The sequence below is a fragment of the Macaca mulatta genome, chromosome 12 (assembly GCF_049350105.2).
Source record: "Macaca mulatta isolate MMU2019108-1 chromosome 12, T2T-MMU8v2.0, whole genome shotgun sequence".
NCBI classification, from domain to species: domain Eukaryota; kingdom Metazoa; phylum Chordata; class Mammalia; order Primates; family Cercopithecidae; genus Macaca; species Macaca mulatta.
Window position 1 is genome coordinate 48,627,832 of NC_133417.1, and position 22,407 is coordinate 48,650,238.

General features: G+C 37.4%; 1 protein-coding gene and 1 long non-coding RNA gene across 2 annotated transcripts in view; one reads left to right on the top strand and one right to left on the bottom strand.

Annotated features, from left to right (window-relative positions):
• ARHGAP15 (Rho GTPase activating protein 15) overlaps positions 1 to 22,407 on the top strand; it is a 629,252-nt gene that overhangs the window by 520,954 nt on the left and 85,891 nt on the right. The gene's annotated exons all lie outside the window — the stretch shown is intronic.
• LOC144333376 (uncharacterized) lies at positions 1,976 to 11,827 on the bottom strand. The gene is made up of 3 exons (XR_013401983.1): positions 8,942 to 11,827; positions 6,538 to 6,586; positions 1,976 to 2,038 (listed from the first exon to the last, which is right to left on the bottom strand). It is a non-coding gene; the product is annotated as an uncharacterized LOC144333376 (long non-coding RNA).

Genomic DNA, 22,407 nt, shown 5'->3' on the forward strand with positions numbered 1-22,407 from the left:
AGAAAAAAACAGAACAGATTCTGAGAATTATGGTTTGGAAGATTTATTGGAGTGTGGTGTCATTAAATAAATTTTAAAATAATGGTATAAGAGAACACTTTATATTTCAAAATGACAGGTGCCCAGTTTGTTACCTATGTAAATTGTCTCTTTGATTATTTCATCCCTGCAATCATTCTCAATGAGGTCACTACAGCTTACTTCAAAAAGGAGTTGAGAAAAGCATAATATGCTTAGGTTTGTGATAATGTTTCATTATCAGGTATAGAACTGATTCAGCCAAATCACTACAATGGATTTACGTAAGTGAATTTTGCAAAAAGTGAAAAAGCCCTTTAAATATGAAATTTTTTGATATTAATTTTTGTATAGAAATCGTGCTAAAATGCATCACATACTTCCCTAAAGTATTTTCAGATTTTGCCAGTCACTCTGAGAATAGATATTCTAAGCATCCTCATTTATCCAATTAATAAATCGAGACTCAAAAAGGTTGACATTTCTAGGGTCACTGTTTTGAACTGTCAGTTTCAAACCCAAGTGTTTTTATTCCAAATCTGGCTTCTTTCCCCCTTACTAAACTACCTCTATGTATATTGTGATATTATCTGGTAATGTTCTCATGAATATGTGGAAATTAATTATAAAGACAAAAGAACAACCAAAAGTTAAAATATGACCTGAGAGGCTGAGGAGGCAAGAGGATTGCTTGAGACAAGGAGTTTAAGATTAGCCTAGGCAACAAAGCAAGACCTGTCTCTAAAAAATAAAAAAGAATTGGCTGGGTGTGGTGGCACACATCTGTATTCTCAGCTACTCTGGAGGCTAAGGTGGGAGGACTGCTTGAGCCCAGGAGTTTGAGACCAGCCTGGGCGATATAGCAAGACTCTCCATCAAAAAATGTTAAAATATGAATTCTGATAAACTAATGGCAAAGGTAATAACTTATTTCCCTAGGGCAGCATTTTTTCCCTTAAGTTATTGCGGTACAGGTGGTATTTGGTTACATGAGTAAGTTTATATGTTACAGTACACGAGTAAGTTTAGTGGTGAGATTTGGGTGCACCCATCTCCCGAGCAGTATACACTGCACCATATTTGTAGTCTTCTATCCCTCGACTCCCTCCCACTCTTCCCCTCAAATCCCCAAAGTCCATTGCATCATTCTTAAGGGCAGCATTTTTCAATGAGGAAGTAAAACATGGTGTTATGGAGAGAATATGAACCTTAAAGTCAGGTAAATGGGTTCAAATTTGGGCCCTACCATATACTGCCAGACACTGTGTGGTAATCAACAGTACTTCAACACATCAATTTTCTCATCTTTAGAATGAATCTGTTATCTAACTGATAAGATTATTTTAAGTATTAACATCTTTCGATGTGTAATTTCTAGCATGAAGCCTGGCACTGTTAAATGTTAGTTTTCCTTTCTTCCCCATAGTAGAGTTGATTTTGGGAGCAAGGATTTTAGCTTCTATATATTACAGCCTTACTATGCTAGGTACCTACCTGGTGGTACTAACCTTGGTAAAAATAAAAATGAAAAATTACCACGCAGTTTGGAAGAATTAAGTACATAGACCAAAAACAAGAATCAGTGTCTTCCTGCTTCCAACAAATCCACAGTTTGACTCTTGGCAGACAGCCTCACCAAGGTTGCCCCACCTTAACAAGTGATGCCAAAAATAAAAAGTTTCAAAAGAAGAACAAGACAACTCAGCATTCAGTATGTCCATTTTCCAGATTTATGTCAACAACTAGAGAATATCATTTGGTTTTCTTCTAGGATCAAAAAACCATTAGCTTCTATGCAGTATGTGGTTTTTCACTCACTGCAGGTCTTGTTTAAGTACGTTCTCATTCTGAATTGATTAAGTGCTGCTTAATTTCTGGATGGCAGTTGCTTATAAGTTATAATATTTCTTAGTTATAATAGTTTCTTAGTTATTGTGCAGAATCCACAATGATGCTTACCTTGCATATAAGATGATGTTTTTATCTGCAGAAGTCATCTTTGACCACACTACCCACAGATCTAGAGTAAAAAGACACCACAAATGGCTGAAAATGTCAACATAAATAACTATCAATAAATGTTATGGAATGTGGCAAAGCATTTGGCTTGTGTCTTCCCAACCTATCAGAGCTAACTATGGCTATTATTGTCGCAAGGGATGCTCCCGGTTTCGCTATATACAGTATTTATAAAGTGCCCGTCACCAAGGCATCTAAACACTTGGGCAATCTAATTAGGCTAGTCAATTACTTGTGCAAAAGTAGAAGAGGTGCCCTTCCTTATATCCCACTCCAGTGGAACCAATTTGATTGTGTTTTTAAAAGCAAGAAAAGCCTTCTGTGAGAATAGCTTTTTAGGCCCCTTGTTCCAAGAGTAAAAGACTGTCTGGGTAAAGAAATGACTATTTCCTATTCCTGAAGGTGATAATGTTCTGAATCAAGCAACTCTCCAGTAGTCGAAAACACCACAGCCCCAGAGATCTCGATGGAGAACATTTTATTCCCTTTTCTTTTGAACTTCACTCTGGGGGCAGGTAACGGAAAAGTGCTTTCTAAAAGCAGTTCACCTGTATGTGAATTATTTCCGAAGCCTTCCCTGGTGAGAAAACTGTGTTCTCTCCTGGCCTCCTGAGTCAGAGAAAGAGTACTCCTCCTTCTCTTCAGCAGATTTACCTGGGTCAGGCCTAAAGCAGAACTTGGTCACGAAGACCTCCCTTCTGACTTCTATTTTGGACAGACACGGACAAAGTTTCTAAGACAAAGTTTCTGGTGTGTGTGTGTAGGGATGAGGGCATGTTATCCATTAGTGAAATCACTAATAAACATTTTAAGAATTTATTGTTGATCAAATACTTTTAAAAAGCTGGTTTTGGTCGGGCGCGGTGGCTCACGCCTGTAATCCCAACACTTTGGGAGGCAGAGGCGGGCGGATCACGAGGTGAGGAGATCGAGACCATCCTGGCTAACACAGTGAAACCCCGTCTCTACTAAAAATACAAAAAATTTCGCTGGGCGTGGTGGTGGGTGCCTGTAGTCCCAGCTACTCGGGAGGCTGAGGCAGGAGAATGGCGTGAACCCGGGAGGCGGAGCATGCAGTGAGCCGAGATCGTGCCTCTGCACTCCAGCCTGGGCGACAGAGTAGGACTCCGTCTCAAAAAAAAAAAAAAAAAAAAAAAGCTGTTTCTGTGCAAATGAAATACTATGTTTATTATGTTTATGTGTTTCTCAGGCAAACTGAATACCACGCTTATTCAGAAAAATAGTATGTCACTGATGTACACTTCAGGCTAAAGAACAGTTATCTTTTTGTACTAGAAAAATTTTTTCCTGGAATTTATTGTGAATTCAATTTGATATGAATCTAATTTACATGATATCTTATTTCATAATGTTTTTCATAGCTAAGTAAAAATCAAGTCAACATGGCCTTTAATGTTTCAAAGTATAATTTAAGAGTTCAGAGAACTAGCATTTTACCTTGAAAATGAGTAAACTATTATTTTGTTCTCTAGTCATTCCACCTATATTATGTCTATCATATTGCTTATTGCTTAGTTCAGATTTCAAACAGTCTTATTTTCTCTTTGTCATTTCTTCATGTCATAGTCTCTCCCCTCCTGATTTGATTTGTTGATTTGTCATTGATTTGTTCCTATTGTGGCCTTGGGACATTATTTTGAGACTTTGTTCAATTCAAATTCTGTCAGTGCCTCAGTCCTTCTGATTCTGTTCCTTCAGTTTAGTGTTCCTGTTTTTTATTCATTCCTTGTCATAACAGTTCTCTCCTATCTTTCAATATACATTTTTTGAAAACATCCCTATGCGGCCACATCAGTTCCTTCAGTAACTACTCCTTTTCTTTCTCATCAGAATCATTTGAAATTGTAATTCCCAGAATTTCATCTTTTAGAGCATTGGATTCCTCTTGAGCCATCTTCCTGTACAGAAATTCTCACCAAGGGATCTTAATTTTTTCTCTGGCCATTAAAATGGTGGTTGCAATTATTGAACATCTACTTCATGACAGGAATTTTATGTGCGTTATCTTGTTTACTCTCTACAGCTCTCTTATAAGCTAGGTTTATTATCTTCATTGTACCAATTTGAAGACTAGAGTTCATAGAAGACATGTATAGGCAGTAATGGACAGAGCAGGGCAGAATTTCAGGTATATTTGTCTCAAAAGCCTATACTCTTAACCATTATGTTCATATCTTGTATCTCAGAATTAAACTGTCCTAATTATTTTCTCCTGTAAATTACAAAGAGACTTCCAATTATTCTTACGTTGGTATCAAGTACTGTGTCCGTTGGATAGGGTTTAGCTGTAATTGACAGAAAACCAACTCAACAGGGTTTAAGGAAAGAGGCAATGTTTTGGCTCATGGAACTAGAAATCCAGAGGTAGGGTAAATTACAGGGTTTGTTCATACAGGGATTCAACGATGGAGATCACAGACCCAGGCCCATTGTTTTTTGCTGCTCTGCCGCCTGTAGAGCTGGCTTCATCCTAATGCTGATTGCAGCATTGTGTAGAACGCTCACCAGTGGCAACACAAACCATGTCCTTCCTCTGTCACTTCTGGGAAGGGATAGAGGAGGGTATTTTTCAGGAATCTCAAACACACACACTTCCTTTCACTTAATTGATTTGACTTCTATCACATGTCCATTTCTTAATATAGCCAGGTCATTTCCATTTGAATTAATCACAGCTGATATCTTGAATCAGGGACGAGTCTTATAATACATCACTGACCAATACCAGAATTCTCTTTAGAAAGAGGAGGAGAAGAATAGATGCAGGATAGACAGTCAACAGTATCTCCTGCCCAACCCATTGACTGCCTGATATGCACATGCACCCTTCTGCTCAATGTTTACTTTCACAGCCCTCGTATCTACTTGAAACCACTCACTGCTCACACAGCCTCATACAGCTACTCTTCCATATATGTTCCAAATAGAGCTCCAAAAATCTGAGGTGTGATGTGACTTTTCTATCTTAACAATACTTATCTGCCACCACAGCACTTAAAACTTATAAGTAGGGGGAAAGGGGATAACAACTAAAATTTCTATTTAGTGGGGATCTAATATGTGGCATGGGGGTGATGGATATGTTAATTTTACTTGTGGTAACTATTACACAGTGTATACATATATCAAATTATCACATTGTGCAGCTTGAATATACTCATCTTTATTCATTAAATATTTTTTTAAAATTCTATTTGGAAAAGTGAGCCGTGGAGAGCTTATGGTAGCTGGTGTGATATTCTGCTGACCAGGAAGAGTGTGTCTTCCATACCCTGGCTGGGTAGTGATTTCCTGGATCAGCCAGTCTGATAGCTCTTAGTTCTTCTTTCTGAAAGATTCTTAGGTGCCCATTGCTTTCCACAGTCACAGGTGAGAAAGGAGGACATTCTTTAGCAGTATCCCTTCCCAGCCACTACCGCCTAGGGGCTAGTGGCGACATTAAGGAGTTGTCTGCCCTTCTTAGCCAGGCATGGGTTTATGTGGTAATACAAGCCCTTTAAAAAATTTAGAAGACTTCTGGTTTGTTTCTAGTCTATTATATCGGCTTTCATTAGTTCTAGAGGCCTTTTGTGGGAATTCTGGAAATACCCATGTCTTAGGAACTAGTTTCTGTGTTCTGCCCATTTCTCTGGAACTTGGTTTAGTCAATGCTTTCTATCTTGCAGTTTTTTTTTTTTTTTTTCCTCCCAAGAGAATTTGAATAGGTGGGTGTTCATCTTAAGGAAAGATGCTAGAAGTAGCCACCATGAGCCAACATCCTGAATTTTGAATTTTTCCTACCATTGCTTCTAATGTGTGGGTAGGCACGTGGTCTGTGTTCCAAAATACAACAGATGTGAGTCTCAAATGTTTTGCTGCCATGTGACAAACTTCATAGCCTGGGATGATGGGGTCCTTTATCCCTTCCATGCTAACTCCTCCACTCAAACTTACCTCTCTGTAAAACCTATTACTTAAAGTGTACCCATTCGATCTGTTTTTAAAAATTGTATCAATACATTTCTCCTTCCTCCTCCACATTCTGTATAATTCTCCAACTGTCGCATGTCTTTCCTATTCTGTAATCCCAGAAAATGTAGCAGACAATGGGAATTCCAATTGCATTTAGGGAAAAGTTGTTTTTGCTGATACTGCTTTCAGGCAGATACCAAAGTTCCACACTTTTTGGCAGAATTTGGGAACCCACAAAGGGAAATGTACCCTGACAGATTAAAGCAGGGTTAGTGGTTTAACCTAAGAATCAAAGGGTGGGAAACAAGGAGGACTTTATTTAAAAATTGTAAGAATAAGAATGAACCCTAAAATGAACACTTTATGAATTATTAGGAGAACGTTTCAGGAAATTACTCACTTAGCGACAGACCTGTGTAAAACTCAATGAACTATACATGTGATGTATCTCCACTGGAGTCATCTTGATTTGAGTACAAGTAGGAGAAATTGAAAAGTAAGGGCTATGTGCTTAAAGATTGGGCTTACCATATATGTTTCCTTGAGATAAGTCTTCTCCTAATTCATGACCTTTTACCTAGGAGTAGAAACAACAAAGAGAGTTTGTGACGGCCAGCAAATAACAAGGCTGTGTCTTCATTGTATCTCATCCCATATTCTATTAGTTTTCTATTGCTGCTGTAACAGATTACCACAAACTTTGCAACTTCTTACAGTTCTGTAGTTTAGAAGTCTGGCACAGGTCTCACTGGGTTAAAATCAGAGTGTTCTTAGAACTGTATTTCTGTCTGAAGGCTCTAGGGAGAACCCGTGTTCTTGCCTTTTCCAGTTCTAGAGGCCTCCCACATTCCCTAAATTGGGAATAGCCAGCTTCCTGCATCTTCAAAACCAGCAACGTTGCATCTCTCTAACATTCTTCCATTCTCATATCTCTCACTGACCACAACAAGGATTTCTTTGCTTTTAAAGACCCAAGTGATCAGATCAGGCCCACCCCAGTAATCCAGGATAATCTTCTCACCTCAAAGTCCTTAACTTAATCACACTTGCAAAGTCACCTTTGCCACAAAGACAGCATTTTCTTAGGTTCCAGAGATTAGGATATGGCCATCATAATTGAAGTTCTATTATTCTGCCTACCACATGTTAAGTCGACATAATATTGCTTACATGATAAACAGTTGAAATGTGACATTGTTTTTATATAGATTAATAAAATAATGAATGTTGAATTAATGGAATAGAGGGAGAAGGAATAAATGAGACACACAAGGGTATTTAAAAAGTATGTCTTCTTAAGGAGTATGTGTTCTTAGTAAGTGCTAAAGGGAAGTTTGTTAATTTAATCTTCAGGAAAATGCAATTTATCATAATTTGTGATAACTTATATGATAAAAGTTCAGAAAAAAAATATACACTGATGGTGGGGCTTGGTGGCTCTCACCCTTATCCTCGTACTTTAGGAAGCCAAGGTGGATTGCTTGCACTCAGTAGTTTGAAACCAGCCTAGGCAACATGGTGAAACTCCATCTCTACCAAAAATACAAAAATTAGCCAGGCTTGGCGGCATGTGCCTGTTGTCCCAGATACTCGGGAAGCTGAGATGGAAGGATCACCTGAACCCAGGAAGTTGAGGCTGCAGTGAGCTATGTTTGTACCACTGCACTCCAGCCTGGGTGACAGAGCAAGACCCTGTCTCAAAAAATAAATACATATATAAAAATATATTTTAAAAAATATTTTTAAAAAGAGAAATTTTTTTTAAAAAGTTGAAGAGAATCAAGGAGAAAGGGTTGAAGTATGTTTTGTAGATTTAGAAATTTTAGAGTGGGAACTAGGTAACACTGTTGGCAAACCTGAAATGAAGTCTAAGTTTCAAATCTCATAGGATAGAAAGTACTGTGTAGATATTCAGATTTTTCTGGATCTTGACAATATGTTAATGTAACACTACCATCACTTCCTAAAGGGTTACCTCACTGCCTTGATTTCTATTTTCTTTTCTTGATCATTGTATTGTTTTCAGCATACAGAGCAAAGTTTGGCGACAGCTTTCAGCTCTGAATGACTAATGAATTGTTCATCTGTGTGTAGAATCTCCCTGGTGCAAGCTCTGTGTGAGTCTCTATTCCTCCCTATTCAAAGATGACATCGTCGATTGTGGTGATATTACCCATGTACGCAGATCCAGCTGAAAATACAAATGAGAGACTAGCATTCCTTTCTAAAACCCGAGCTTTCAACTATGTCCTTTGTTTGCAGGTGCAATTAGCTGTTTGACAAGCCTGTTCTCTGACTCTTCTTTTTTGTACAGCCTACATGACCATCTCACTCTAAATAAGTCACCCCCTTTCTTTTTCTGCAGTTCATCTGTCAGTTATTTTCTCGTCTTAGAGAAGCCTGAAGTTCTGATCTACTTGTGGTTCAAATCACTCTTACTGCAATACTTTGATGAGCAATTTCAGCTTTCCATCTGAAGCTAAATACATAGACAATCCCAATGAAACTCTTCAAGAATTCTCCATAAAATCAAGGATCCAGGCCACAAAATTATTCCAATTTATAACACAAAATTTGGTTCCAATAATATTTCCCAAAGAGGAAGGATGGGAGAAAAATTAAATTCATTTAGAAGTAAAATATAATTTAAAAGAAATAGTCTTCTGTCTATAAAAGAATCTAAATTTTAATTGTTTAATATTGGAATCGGTAACCAGGTTGAAAGTTTAAACTCCTATCAGGCCTCAGACCCCTGAGCTTAAACCTTAAAACCTTAATTACAGCTAACATTGATTGAGCATTTATGGACCAGGTACTAATCTAAGAACACTAAAAGTGTCCACTTAAGCTTCACAGCAACCCTAAGAGATAGATACTATAATTATCTCTATTTTTCAGATAAGAAAATTTCAGGTATAGAAAAGTTATTTACCTTATTCAGCTGTCCAGTAGAAAGGCTTGTGTTCAAACTTCGCCTGTGTATTGTCAAAGCCAGCTTCCTTAGCCACCGTACCACATTACCTCTCCCATGTCTCCTATTTTGAGGCATAGTTGGACATGAAACACTTGCCTATACCAAGATGGAACCAGTGAGAAAAGTACAAACTTAGATCTAATGCCTAGAATAGCGCATAGAGTACAGCAAATTGAATGAATTAATGAATGGACAAACTAAACCTCCCATGTCATGGCTCAGACCTTTGAAGCACCGCCACAAGTATAGGTACCACATGGAAATTTTAAAAGGTAATGATAGCAACAGCCATGGTTTGTTGAACTACATTTCCTAGTTCATAGATGACACCTTCTAGCTGTGTCCCCACAATGTTGGAAGGGGCAAGGCAGCTCTCTGGAGTCTCTTTCATAAAGGCACTAATCCTATTACCTAATTACCTCCCAAAGTCCCCACTTTCTGCTATCACGGTGACTGGGTTTCAACATACAAATTTTGAGGAAACACAAACATTCAGATCCTAGAAGATATATTTTATAATCCAGCAAAACACTTGGCTGAGGGTATTCTGCTAGTCTGGGAAAATGAGAGTCCTCAGACCTGAAGGACAGGGAGATGGCCACATATATCCTGAGGGAGCCAGGATATATCTGATCTGAGAACTAACAACAAAATAGAGGCAAAAGGGGACCAAATGGAAGTCTGGTGTACCATGCTGAAGTTAAGTTTAGGCTGACCCAAGCAGCAAGGGTAGCATCCTGTTCAGGCTGTGTGTGCAAGGCATGTAGAGTTTCTTAAATGCCCATTAGTGCTTAAGGTGAAGGCAGACTTCAGACACCAGGGGTGAATGGAGCCCCAGTGTGGCAGTCCATGAAGTACCATGAAATAGAAAGAAGAGGCTTGAAAACTCTAAGAATCAGACCCCATACAGAAAAGCTCTTGCTACTTCTCAACATCCTTTGAGCAAACCCCACCTCTGCTCCCAACTGCATTTCAGCCTCCTTTATTCATCTCTTCTACTTTTACTCCCCCCATAATGAAAAGACCTCACCTGTTTCTCTGTATTTCCATTGCTATTGTGTTTTTTCTTGGTGTCAACATATTTTCTTCGTAAAACATATCATATCTTATATTGGAGGTTGATCCAGGCCAGATGACAAAATCTGGGTTTGAAGATCAGTGAGACTGATGACTCAGACTTTTGCCCAGCAAAAAGGCAGAGCAAAAGATGCAGAAGCTCAGGGATCCACCTAAGTGCACTCTGCCCACCTGTGCCAATTCTTCACAGCAGCGCACCCCATGTTCCAGGTGGTTCATAGCCTGACAGAGTAAGGGACCCAATAGGTCACTGGAGACCAGAAGCCTCTGTTGGCATCCTGCTCTTTGTACTGTTCAGCCAGTGATGGTGAACACATCACCATTCAAATCCACCCTACCATCTTAGACCAAATTTCTTTTTGTGCCCCAGTAACATCTACCTAAGTCCTCACTGTCTCTTATTCCATCATCAGGTCCACTGCAGGCAGCAGGACCGGCCCTGTTCTATTAAATCTACAGGAAAACTGTGTTTTATATGTAAAATTGTTTCTAGGTATATATTTTAAAGAAAATAATTGCTTTGCATATTGTGGGTTTCCAAACATGAACACTTTATCTCTGTTTAATCAGCAGGTGAATTGATGCACTAAACACAGTGGGTGAACTGAGGCAAAACAACGGGCCAAAGACAAAGAAAGCTATTGGCAGAAATTACTGAAAAAGTACTCTCGGGAATACTCATTTGTTCTTCTGGCTTTCATTACACTACCTCCTTTCTACAGTTATATTTTCTTTAAGAAAATGTGCTAATGGCATACCAACTGAGAAAATGATGTGTCAGAAAGCTAAATAGCATAGTCTATGTTACCGGTTGAACAACAATTGAACATTAGTACGAATAAGGTTCATGCAATATAATGCAATGAAGATGCAGCTTTAGGTTTTCTTTTGAAGGGATCCTTTTGCAAAACTATTATTTTGGTTTGGTGGTTCAAAAGTTTCGCTTTTTTAATCAGTTTTATATATATATATATCGGTGGGGGATTTGCTTCTAGGTATGCATGTATGGTATTCTGAGTATTTCTACTTGAGTGGCTGCCTGAAAAAGTAGCTCCTTCGAATCTGCCATGAGCAAAGGCTCTTTTTGACACATCAGAGGAGTTAGCTACAGTGCATCATCCTTGACTTACGAGATAATTTTGCCTTTGGTGAGAAAAGTGAAGGATTATTGATTTGACTAAAGAACTTCATCTTTACAGACATCTTGGATGAGATTATTTTAGATATTTTATCTTTGCAAAATTTTAGTGTGATTAAGCAAATAACACACTTATAGGTGTCCAATTAAACAAATAGTGGCAAAGTCATTTCATTTACTTCAGGAATGCTCTTTAGTTGGGTCATTATTATTGAACATGAAAAATGACCTATAGCTATACTGTACCTTCAGTTCGCTTTGCTGGAGGTACTTTCACGAAATCCAGTTACCTATCATTTATCCCTATCTCTGTATAATCTTTAAAGACTTCATTATGCAGCATATTCAACTGTCTCCTAACACATTATTTGTAAAGTTTTTGATTGTCTTTATGTATTCCTTTAAATATAATGTAGAATGTCCACATAGGTAGCTTCATAACAGTTTGCTTAATGTGAATTGCAGCCTGCGCTCTCCTCTTATATCATAAGCCGAAGGTAAGAGAATTGTCATTCTTGATCTATTCAAGTCTATTCTTGATCTATTCAGGTTCCATAACAGGAACTTTACAGAAGGTTTGATGTATAAAACAGACAAATGGTATGTACTTGGTGCTATGAAATGCCCATTGTTAATAAACTGTATCAGTAATTATAACTTAGGTCCTGTCATGCCTGCTTTAATAAAAATAATATTTTACCTACATAAAGGTAGATGAATTACATTATTTGGAACACATTGGTAGGTTTTCACTTCAAGAGAGGTATAAGATATAGAGGAAGTCATTAAGGTCTGGTAAAACTAAAGCATTGAGATACAGCATCAGACAGACTTATCTGAGGTGGGCTTCAGTGTAAATGGAGGTTCTCAGATATTAAAAAAAAACAATCTAAGTAGAACATAAAAGCACACATAAATGACAGGCAAAAACCCATAAAGTGGCTCATTGTTAGAATACAAAGAACTATCACAATTCATGGATGTGAAGAGCCCAAATATGAGACAAATGCCCATAAACGTATAATAGAAAACTCAAATGATGTTAACTAATGGATATCACTACAGATATTTTGTGATACATTTTATCACATAGTATCTGTGATAAATTTTGATTTCAAAATTTAGCAAAACTGTGCACTCGAGTTAAACTGGTTCAATTTAATAAAAAGTGGCAGAAACTAAACTCAGGTCCACTGATACACGTAAAATGGAAATCTGGCCCAAAAGGTAGTATGAGATTGGGCCCTCTTCCACTTGCCATGGAACCCTGTCACACTGCAATCTGAGAACGCATTAAAAAAATGAATTTCCACATTATTTGCTTTGCCAACAGTAGAGATATCCAAAGACAATGGTAAAACACATAATTTAGAGTTGATTTAAAGTATAGTTTGAATAAGTGAGCAAATCAAGAAGTTATTGAGACACAACAATTTTGCATTCCTGTACTTTCAAGAATTACTGAAAAGTTGAGTTAAAAAAAATACCAGAAAGGAAGTATTTACATCTCTCCATAATAGACTGCCTGCTAATAAACTTTCCCTCCTATTCTAAAGAGCTAAAAAATTGGACATAATATAAGAAACATCAATAATTATACTGAAAAATTAAGAAAAGGGAACCACATGATATGAGCCCCATGACTGCACCAGCTTTCCACCTGGGCACACTTGAGGCTACAGCATAGGGAAGATTCAATATTGGTAATAAAAAAAAAAAAAAAGAAGAAGAAAAAGAAAACCTTGATTCTTACTTTACAACATATACAACATTTAATTTGAGATGACTTAAAGGTAACATTCAATTCTATATAGTGTCTAGAAAAAAAAACAGATTGTAGAATATCTTTGAGACCTATGAAGTAGGCAAAGATTTTCTATATAGTGTCTAGAATAAAAACAGAGTGTAGAATACCTTTGAGACTTATGAAGTACGCAAAGACATGGAAAGCACGTTTATGGGCATAACACAATCTTTTTTTTTTTTTTTTTTTTTTTTTTTTAGATGGAGTCTTACTCTGTCACCCAGGCTGGAGTGCAGTAGCATGATCTTGGCTCACTGCAACCTCTGCCTCCTGGGTTCAAGCAATTCTCCTTCCTCAGGCTACCAAGTAGCTGGGATTACAGGCATGTGTCACCATGCCCAGCTAAATTTTGTATTTTTAGTAGAGATAGGGTTTCATCATGTGGGGCCAGGCTGGTCTCGAACCCCTGACCTCCAGTGATACACCTGCCTTGGCCTCCCAAAGTGCTGGGAGAAAATGAAAAGGCAAGCCATAAGTTGGGAGAAAATGTTCATAGCACAAATATCTGATAAAGGTAGTGTCTATATATATAGTGTGTCTATATATATAATGTGTCTATATATATAATGTGTCTATAGTGTCTATATATATATAGTGTGTCTATATATATATAAACAACTGCAAATTCATAAGACAGTCAAACAACCCTATACAAATGGGGAAAAGAATAATAGCCCTTCAGAAAGAAGATATACAAATGAGCAATGAACACATGAAAACTCTTGGTATTAAAAGTCATCAGTGGATAAAAATTAAAATCCCAATCAGATATGAGTTTATACCCACCAAAAAGGCTAAAATTAAAAAGACTACTAATGCCAAATATTGGTGAAAATAGTGAGCAACTGGAACTCTTGTACTTTGCTGAGAGTGTAAAATAGTACAATCATTTTAGAAAAGCATTTGTGTCTTAAAAATTGAACATGCTCCTAATCCATGACCCCAAAAATCCTTCTCCTAATTGTATACTCAAGAGCAATGAAAATATTTGTCAACCAAAAAATGACTTGTACCAGAATCCACAAGCTTTTTTCCTCATAGCCAAAGACTGAAGAATGACTCATAAGCTCATCTAAAGGAGGATTTGTCAACAAATTACACAGAGTACTCAAAAATAATGAACTGCCTCTATAGACTACAATATGGATGAATTTTTAAAATGTTTTCTTGAGCTAAAGAATCCAGACATAGAAGAGTATATACCTACATGATTCCGTTTATAAAACATTCAAGAATAAGTGAAATTAATCTATGACTAAAATCAGAACAATAGTTGCATATGAGGGAGATGGAGATTGACTGGAAAGATGTATGCAGGAAATTTCAGGGTGAGAAAAATGTCCTGTAACTCAGCTGGTGTTGGTTATGTGAGGGCCTACATTTGTGAAAATGTACAGGCATAGCTCAGAGAGATTGTGGGTTCAGTTTCAGACTATCCCAATAAAGTGAATAGTGCAACGAAGTGAGTCACACAAATTTTTTGGTTTCCCAGTGCATATAAGAGGTACATTTATACTATACTGTAGTCCATTAAGTATGCAATAGCATTATGTTTATGAAAACAATGTACAGGCCTTGATTTTAAAATGTGTTGGTGCTTAAAAATGCTAATGGTTATCTGAGCCTTCAGTGAGTCATAATCTTTTCGCTGGTGGAGGGTCTTGCCTCCATGTTAATGGTCGCTGACTTATCAGGGTGGGGGGCTGCTGAAGGTTGGGGTAGCTGTGACAATTACTTAAAATAAGACAACAGATAGATTTGCCACATCATGGGCCCTTCCTTTCACAAAAAATTTGCTCTAGCATGCAGTGCCACTTGATAGCATTTTACCCACAGTAGAACAGCTTTAAAAATTGGAGTCAATCCTCTCAAACTCTGCCACTGCTTTATCAACCAAGTGTATGTAATATTCTAAATCATTGGTTATTTCCACAATTTTCAAAGTATCTTCAACAGGGGTGATTCCATCTCAAGAAACCACTTTCTTTGCTCATTCAAAAGAAGCAACTTCTCAGTCATTAAAGTTTTGTCATGAGATTTAAGCAAATTAGTCATTTATCTTCAGGCTCTACTTCTCATTTTAGTTCTCTTGCTATTTCCACCACATCTACAGTTACTTCCTCCACTGAAGTCTTAACTCCTCAAAGTCATCCATGAGAATTGGAATCAACTTCTTCCAAGCTCCTGTTAACGTTGCTATTTTGCCCCTCTGCCTATGAATCATGAATGTTCTTAATGGCATCTAGAATGGCAAATCTTTTCAATTCACTTTGCCCACATTCATCAGAGTACTCATTATCTATAGCAGCCATAGCCTTATAAAATGTATTTCTTAAATAACCAGACTTGAAAGTCAAATTTACTCCTTGATCCATGGGCTGCAGAATGGATATTGTGTTAGCAGGCATGAAAGCAACATCGATCTCCTTGTACACCTCCATTAGAGCAGTAATACATTGACAGGGATCTGTTTCTCTGAGCAGTAGGTCTCAACAGTGGGCTTAAACATTCTGTAAACCATACTACAAACAGATATGCTGTCATCCAGGCTTGGTTGTTGAATTTATGGAACATAGGCAGAGTAGATTTAACATAATTCAGAAGGGTAAATCAGCACTGGCTTCAACTTAAAGTCACCAGCTGCATCAACCCCTAACAAAGAGAGCCAGCCTGTCCTTTGAAGCTGTGAAGCTAGGCATTGACTTCTCTTCTCTAGCTATGAGAGTCCTCAATAGTATCTTCTAATATAACATGTTTCATCTCCATTTAAAATTTGTTGTTTAGTGTAGCCACCATCATCAAGTGTGTTAGCTAGATCTTCTAGAAAACTTGCTGCATCTTCTACATCAGCACTTGCTACTTCACCTTCCACTTTTACATTGTAGAGACAGCTTCCTTTTTAAAACCTCAGGAAGCAACCTCTGTTAGCTTCAAACTTTTCTCCTGCAACTTTCTCACTTCTCTCAGCCTTAATGCAATTGAAGAGAGTTAGGGTCCTGCTATGGATTATGCTTTGGCTTAAGGGAATGTTGTGGCTGCTTTGATCTTCTATCCAGCCCACTCAAATTTTCTTCATATCACCAAGAAGGCTGTTTTGCTTTCTTATCATCCATGTGTTCACTGGAGTAGCACCTTTAATTTCCTTCAAGAAATTTTCTCCTTTGCATTCAAAACTTGGCTAGTTCTTTGGCACAAGCAACCTAGCTTTTGGCCTGTCTTGGCTTTCAATATGCCTTCCTCACTAAGCTCAGTCATGTTCTGCTTTTGATTTAGAGGAAAAGAGGCATGCACCTCTTTCTTTGACTTGAACACTTAGAGGTCACTGTAGGTTTTTTCATTGGCCTAATTTTAACACTGCTATGCTGCAGGGAATAGGGAGGCCTGAGAAAAGAGAGAGACAAGGGAACGACCCATTAGGGGAGCAGTCAGAACACATGCATTTATTAAGTTTGTGGCATCCCAAAACAATTACAATAGTAACATCCAAGATCACCAAACACAGATCACCATAACAGATAGAATAATAATGAAAAAGTTTGAAATACTGCAAGAATTACCAAAATGTGACACAGAGACACAAAATGGGCACATACTTCTGGGGAAAAGGTGCCAACAGACTTGCTCGACCAAAGTTGTCACAGACCTTCAATTTGGAGGAAAAAAAAAACCCCACAATATCCACAAAGTGCAATAAAGCAAGGTATAATCAAATGAGGTGTGCCTATAATTAAATTGTATATTTAAGATTTGTGCATTTCAATGTGTAATTGCCACCTCAATTTTACTTCAAAAAAAAAAAAAAGGAAGTGACTGAAAGACCATTTATGGTATGTTTCAGTATGTGTTATCATGTTTTGATCCCACATGGTTCCAGTACTCATCCCATTCATTGTGAATCTTCATGGTTCCAGTATTTCTAATATTGACCCAGAGTGCCTGTTAATTAGGCCTACAGCAGAAGAGATGAAATAGGGAATTCAGACCTGATGAGCTTGCTCAGGGATTTATGTGTGGTGAACACCAAGTGTTTTGGAATACATGGTTAGTGTATCTGTTAACTGAATCATGAATAGAACCATGGAATGTGTATTGTTTTATTTATCTTCAGACATTGGTGTAGGGAATGAAGCAAGACTCCTTCGTTGTTGGAACCCTCACCACTACTTGCATACAACTTTTCTGGATTTTCCCAGATAGATATATTTTTCTTCCTCAAATACCCAGAGAAATTTGTGCCATTTTCCTGTGCCTTGCATTTTAGTTATATCTGTGTCATATCACCCCTCCTAGTTGGTGTGACTAAAAGGCTAAACTCTGCTCACTATCTCTGCCACCCATAGCACCTAGGACATTCTTTAATTTAGATCAAGTACTTGTTAAAAGTTTTAAATATTTGATGGATTTGATTTGATTGAACTGGATGAAATAACCTTGGTATTTAATGGAACCACAGACCAGGAATTTGAGGAATTGAATTCATTTGTGCCTTCATAGAATGAAATTATCGAGTACTTATTGCATGCAAGACACTGACCTAAGAAATTTTAAAAATCAAAGATACATAACATATAGTACTTGCATGCAAAATTCTACCAGTCTGATAGGGAAAAGACAATGTGTACAACTGATACACAATAAAAGGCAGAAAGTCATGTGAAAAGAGAGGAAGAGACGCTTGCTTATAAAAATCCAAAAGAGGTCAGGTGCAGTGGCTCATGCCTGTAATCCCAGCACTTTTGGAGGCCAAGGTGGGCAGATCACTTGAGCCTAGGAGTCCAAGACTAGCCTGGGCCACATGGCAAAACCCTGTGTCTATTATACAAAACATAAGAATTAGCCAGGCATGGTGGTACATGCCTGTAATCCAGCTACTTGGGAGGCTGAGATAGGAGAATCACCTGAGCCTGGGGGAATGGAGGCTGCAGTGAGCTGTGATCATGCCACTGCACTCCAGCCTGGGTAACAGAGCAATACCCTGTCTCAGAAAGAAAAAAGAAAGAAGAACCAAGAGGAAGAATATCTTTGCCTCTATTTACACTTTGAAACCCTCACTTTCTTTTAAACCAAGCTTAAGTCTTATTTGGAGTATGCATCTTGAAAAAGCCAAAATAAATACTAGCAAGTAGTTTTAGAAATTTTCTTGTCAATAAAGTGTCAAGAAAAATAGGTTCCTTAGAGGGGAATATTCAGTATTCCTTCTAGAATTATAAGTGAATGGGAAGTGATGCCAACATTTCCAACTGAGTTTGTTCCTTTCTTCCTCACAACAGTGAGCATTAGCCTGTGAGAAACCCTGGTTTCTAATTTCATCTCTGCCCATAACTACATAGGTGTCCTGGTCAATTCACTTAATCCCTCTGCATCATAGTTTTTACATCCATAAAATTAGAGAACAGAATGTTTTCCAAGGTCTACTCCAACTCTAAAATTGTCATGATTCTATATTCTGTGGCTCTGTGATCCTAATTACTTTTGATAAGATCATGCACGTGATTTTGGGGATTGGAAAGAGATTGTCAAGTTTCCCAAACTTCATTGATCCATATGCCAACTTCACTGATTATATTTTCAGTAGTATCAATGTTAACTATTTTTCCTAAAAGCAAATGACTTTTATACTTAAATATATTTGGCTTTATCCTAAGCAATAATATCTATGAAAGCATACATTTTTTAGTGTTACTTATGGTTTTTTAAATATGCATTAAACTAAATAACCATTAAATTTGTCTCTTATGTCACCAATAACATGTATGTATTCTACTTTAAGAAACACTGCTTTGCTGTAGTAAGTAGGAAAGTCTATCCAGTATATTTGCTAGTTGATTAGAAAAGTCAATCATAAATGCTATCAGAATAGGTCAACCTATATGCACCAGTATCCACAAAGGCTAAAAAAAAATATGCTGCACTCAACCAGAATCTTCAAAAATCCTGGGATTCGGCTCTTAAGTGGGTTTGTGCATTACCTGGAAAACAATTTGCAAAACAGATTTTTAAAGTTCAGAGTAAATTGGAGAAAAGGCTACATTACATTTGAACCTTAATAAATACTTAATAACCCATAAGACAAATAGCCACGAATTACTAGAATGATTTCAAGCACAGTGCTTCTGCAGAGTCAACCTGCTCTTATTTTTGCTCATTATAAAACAGGAGTTACAATATTGCAAAGTTTATTAGCTCTGTTGATTTGTGTATTTTATAAAATAAGACATTTGAATAATATAGAACCAGAGCCATTAGGAAAATCTATTTCCTTTTTCTTTTCTATCTAGTCTCCTCTGCCCAAGATAGTTTGAAAATATCTTTCTCATAGAAACAGAAAAGCATGAAGATTCCTCCAACTCTGTCCTTTTTTATAGATGTTGTTTATTTCTTGAATGAGGGGGGTGCGTGCGTGTGTGTGTGTGTGTGTGTGTGTGTGTGTGTGTGTACAAGCTTAGGTCCTCAGGTGGAACCGTGGTTCCTGTGCTTTCGTCCTCGAAGCTGTTTTTCTGGAAGGGAATGGAGGCAGCTGTGTTTACAGCTCAAGTCTTGGCATACATTTACCAGAATCTATTATTCATATCATTCAGTATCAGGGAGAGATCTCAGGCCACCTGTCTATCTGACAAATTCACCCTTTTGTGAGCTTTCTGTTCATAGCAAATTATGTTCACATTGATGAATTGAGTTTTTATGAGCATTGCTAACTAACATTCTCACAGAAGGCCAGGGGCAAGAGCCTGCAAGTGTTTCTGGTCCATAAGTAAATGATAAAAAAAAAAAAAAAAAGGAAAAAAATGGTAGTGTTTAAAGACAATTTGCCATGGAGGGATGATAGTTAAATCATTTGGCAATGCCTTAATATTTATAATTCCAAGACTTTCCATAAATTATTGCAAATACTCAGCTTATAACAAACAAAAACATGGAAAAAATCCACACAATATTTTTCTCTGTAGCACAGAATATTATTGAAAAATTGTTCTGCATTTTGACAGGTAACCATTGACCAGGGCAAAACACGGAGTAGTTGAAGAATGCCCAGCATTAATAAATCTAGCAATTTTATACAATAATGTGGAAAACTTGCAGCAATTGTAGCTTAAATTCCAGCTTGGTATTTCCATAGATACAAAATGGATTTCCTTTTAATCTCCAGTAACCCTATACTGGTTATGGAGCTAAGCCATGTGGCATGAGTTAAATAAATGAGAGCAATCTTTCACAAAAGGCTAACAGAAATCCTTCTAAATGGTGGGTGGGGAGATACCCAATGTTCATGATAGAAATAAAAATTTTCTTTGATTTACATGTAGAATTGGTTCTTCTCTCGGGCCTCTATGTCCCTTGCATTTACCCTGACTCTCAGCCTGCATTTCATTTAAAACGGCTGAAAAACAGGAGAAGGTTTCACCAGAGACACGTTCTAGTTTTCCTGTACCCACATTTCAAAGCGCTAATTCCAAATCTCCTTAAATTGATAAGCCTGCATAGGTGGCAGAGTCACTAGTCAGTATATATTTACATAAAAAGCAACAAAACAGAAATTTTACAGAGCAGTGAGTAATATCATCAATAAAAATCCATGCTTCTCAGTTCACTCAAGAACTGTGATCCTAAACTCCCAAAAGACAGATTACTACCTTTGATAAGGGACAATCCTATTGTCTGAAATCTCAGTGAAAGTCAGTCGAAAATTCTACATCTCTTCATAGTAGCCTGCCAAAATGTGTCAGACACATCACCTTTCAGTGCAAAGACACCATAGCACAAAGAACACTTGGCATTATCCCTTGAAAATGCACACCTTTCGAAGGAGCAAATGGGAAGTGTAGTCTGTTAAACACCATATGTGATGGAGCTGCACCAGTCTCATTTCCCCTTCCAAATGCTACAAGCTGCCACCTCATTGTGGTGTGTGACTCTAGGGGAAATCAGTGACAGCTGAGTGTCTACCTGGTCCCAATGTCAGTTGGCTTGCTGACCACTTAAGTATGCAGTTCAATATGATACTATGCTTTAGTGACCTCTGAGAAACAGAATCCCTGGGCCTTTATGTTAATTTAGTAGCATATGTGAAACTTTTGCAAACTTTCCAGTAGCTGCCCTTGCCTTCAGATTTATGGGTAAAAATGAGGAGACTGGATTTGCAGTCCTTAAAGTATGGAAAGATGCAGAGACAGGCAAATTTCTTTGAAAATTTGTCTTGACATTTCCTTCCAGTCCTAAAACTACTACGGATAAATGCTCCTATTTTATTAAAAATAAATTTGTGGAGAGTCATGGCCACAAAAGGCTTCATCGCAGGTTTGATCGGAATTTTCTGTGGTAAGCATAGTGACCATTCATCCAAGTTCTCTATAAATAGTTCAATTTTCACATAGTTCTTCCTTTTATCCAACCATATGTTCCTATTTTCGTTCAGACAATATGGCCAATGTGGCTTTAAGGCAACAGGACCAATTTACCTGCAAGAATTTTTCACCCTAAGATTGCAGAAATTAACATAGGAGATAGAAATCGAGGGGTTTTGTCTCTAAGTAAGCAATTTGAGATAAAGAATGCATTATTTGGTGGCAGAGGCATGGCAGGCAGCACTCTGCAGCTTGGTGCCATATTCATAGTGTCAAGCAGCTACAGGACCGCCATTTTGCTCCTTGGAACTGCTACAGCATTTTAAGTAATGCTAGAAGGCTAAAAGTTGACTGCAGCTGCTAGAGCATTGTTCTTTTTTTAACCCATGTGATAGGTATCTTCAACAGTGTCAAACAAATTTGTAGAGCTGGTGATTAGTTGCCCAAAGAGCATAATGTATGCATTATTAATTAAAGAAGGTAAGTTTGGCTAATTGTCATTTCTATACAGTAGCAGTGCACTAAGATACATTTTAACAATCTATAAATAATTGATAATTTTTTTTCTTTCATCTTCCTTCCTAGTTTGCATAAAACTAATGACTTGGTAAATGTTACTCACTTCAAAATATTCCACCGCTTCTATGAAAATTAAACTAACACTGTAACCTTAGCAAATAAGGAGATTTTTTTTTCCTTTTATTGCAGGTTAAAAAAAGATAGGAATTATAACACTTGTAACAAAAATGTGATTCTGTGAAAGCCAAATGAGAATCATAAATAATATAAAATCAGCATTGAGTGTGACTTTAAGAAATAGAATTGACTTTAAAAATGTGAAAATGCAAAAACATGATTACATATATACATACATACACGTGTGTGTATACACACATGCAGATATAGACACACACACACGCACATATATATATATATATATACACACACATCCACATACACACATATTCCAGCAGCCCCAAAGTCTTGCTTGTTCAGCTTTCAAAAGCCTAAAACTACAACCAAAAGCTTTGCTCCAGGATATCTTCCAAGTCTGGTGCTGGTG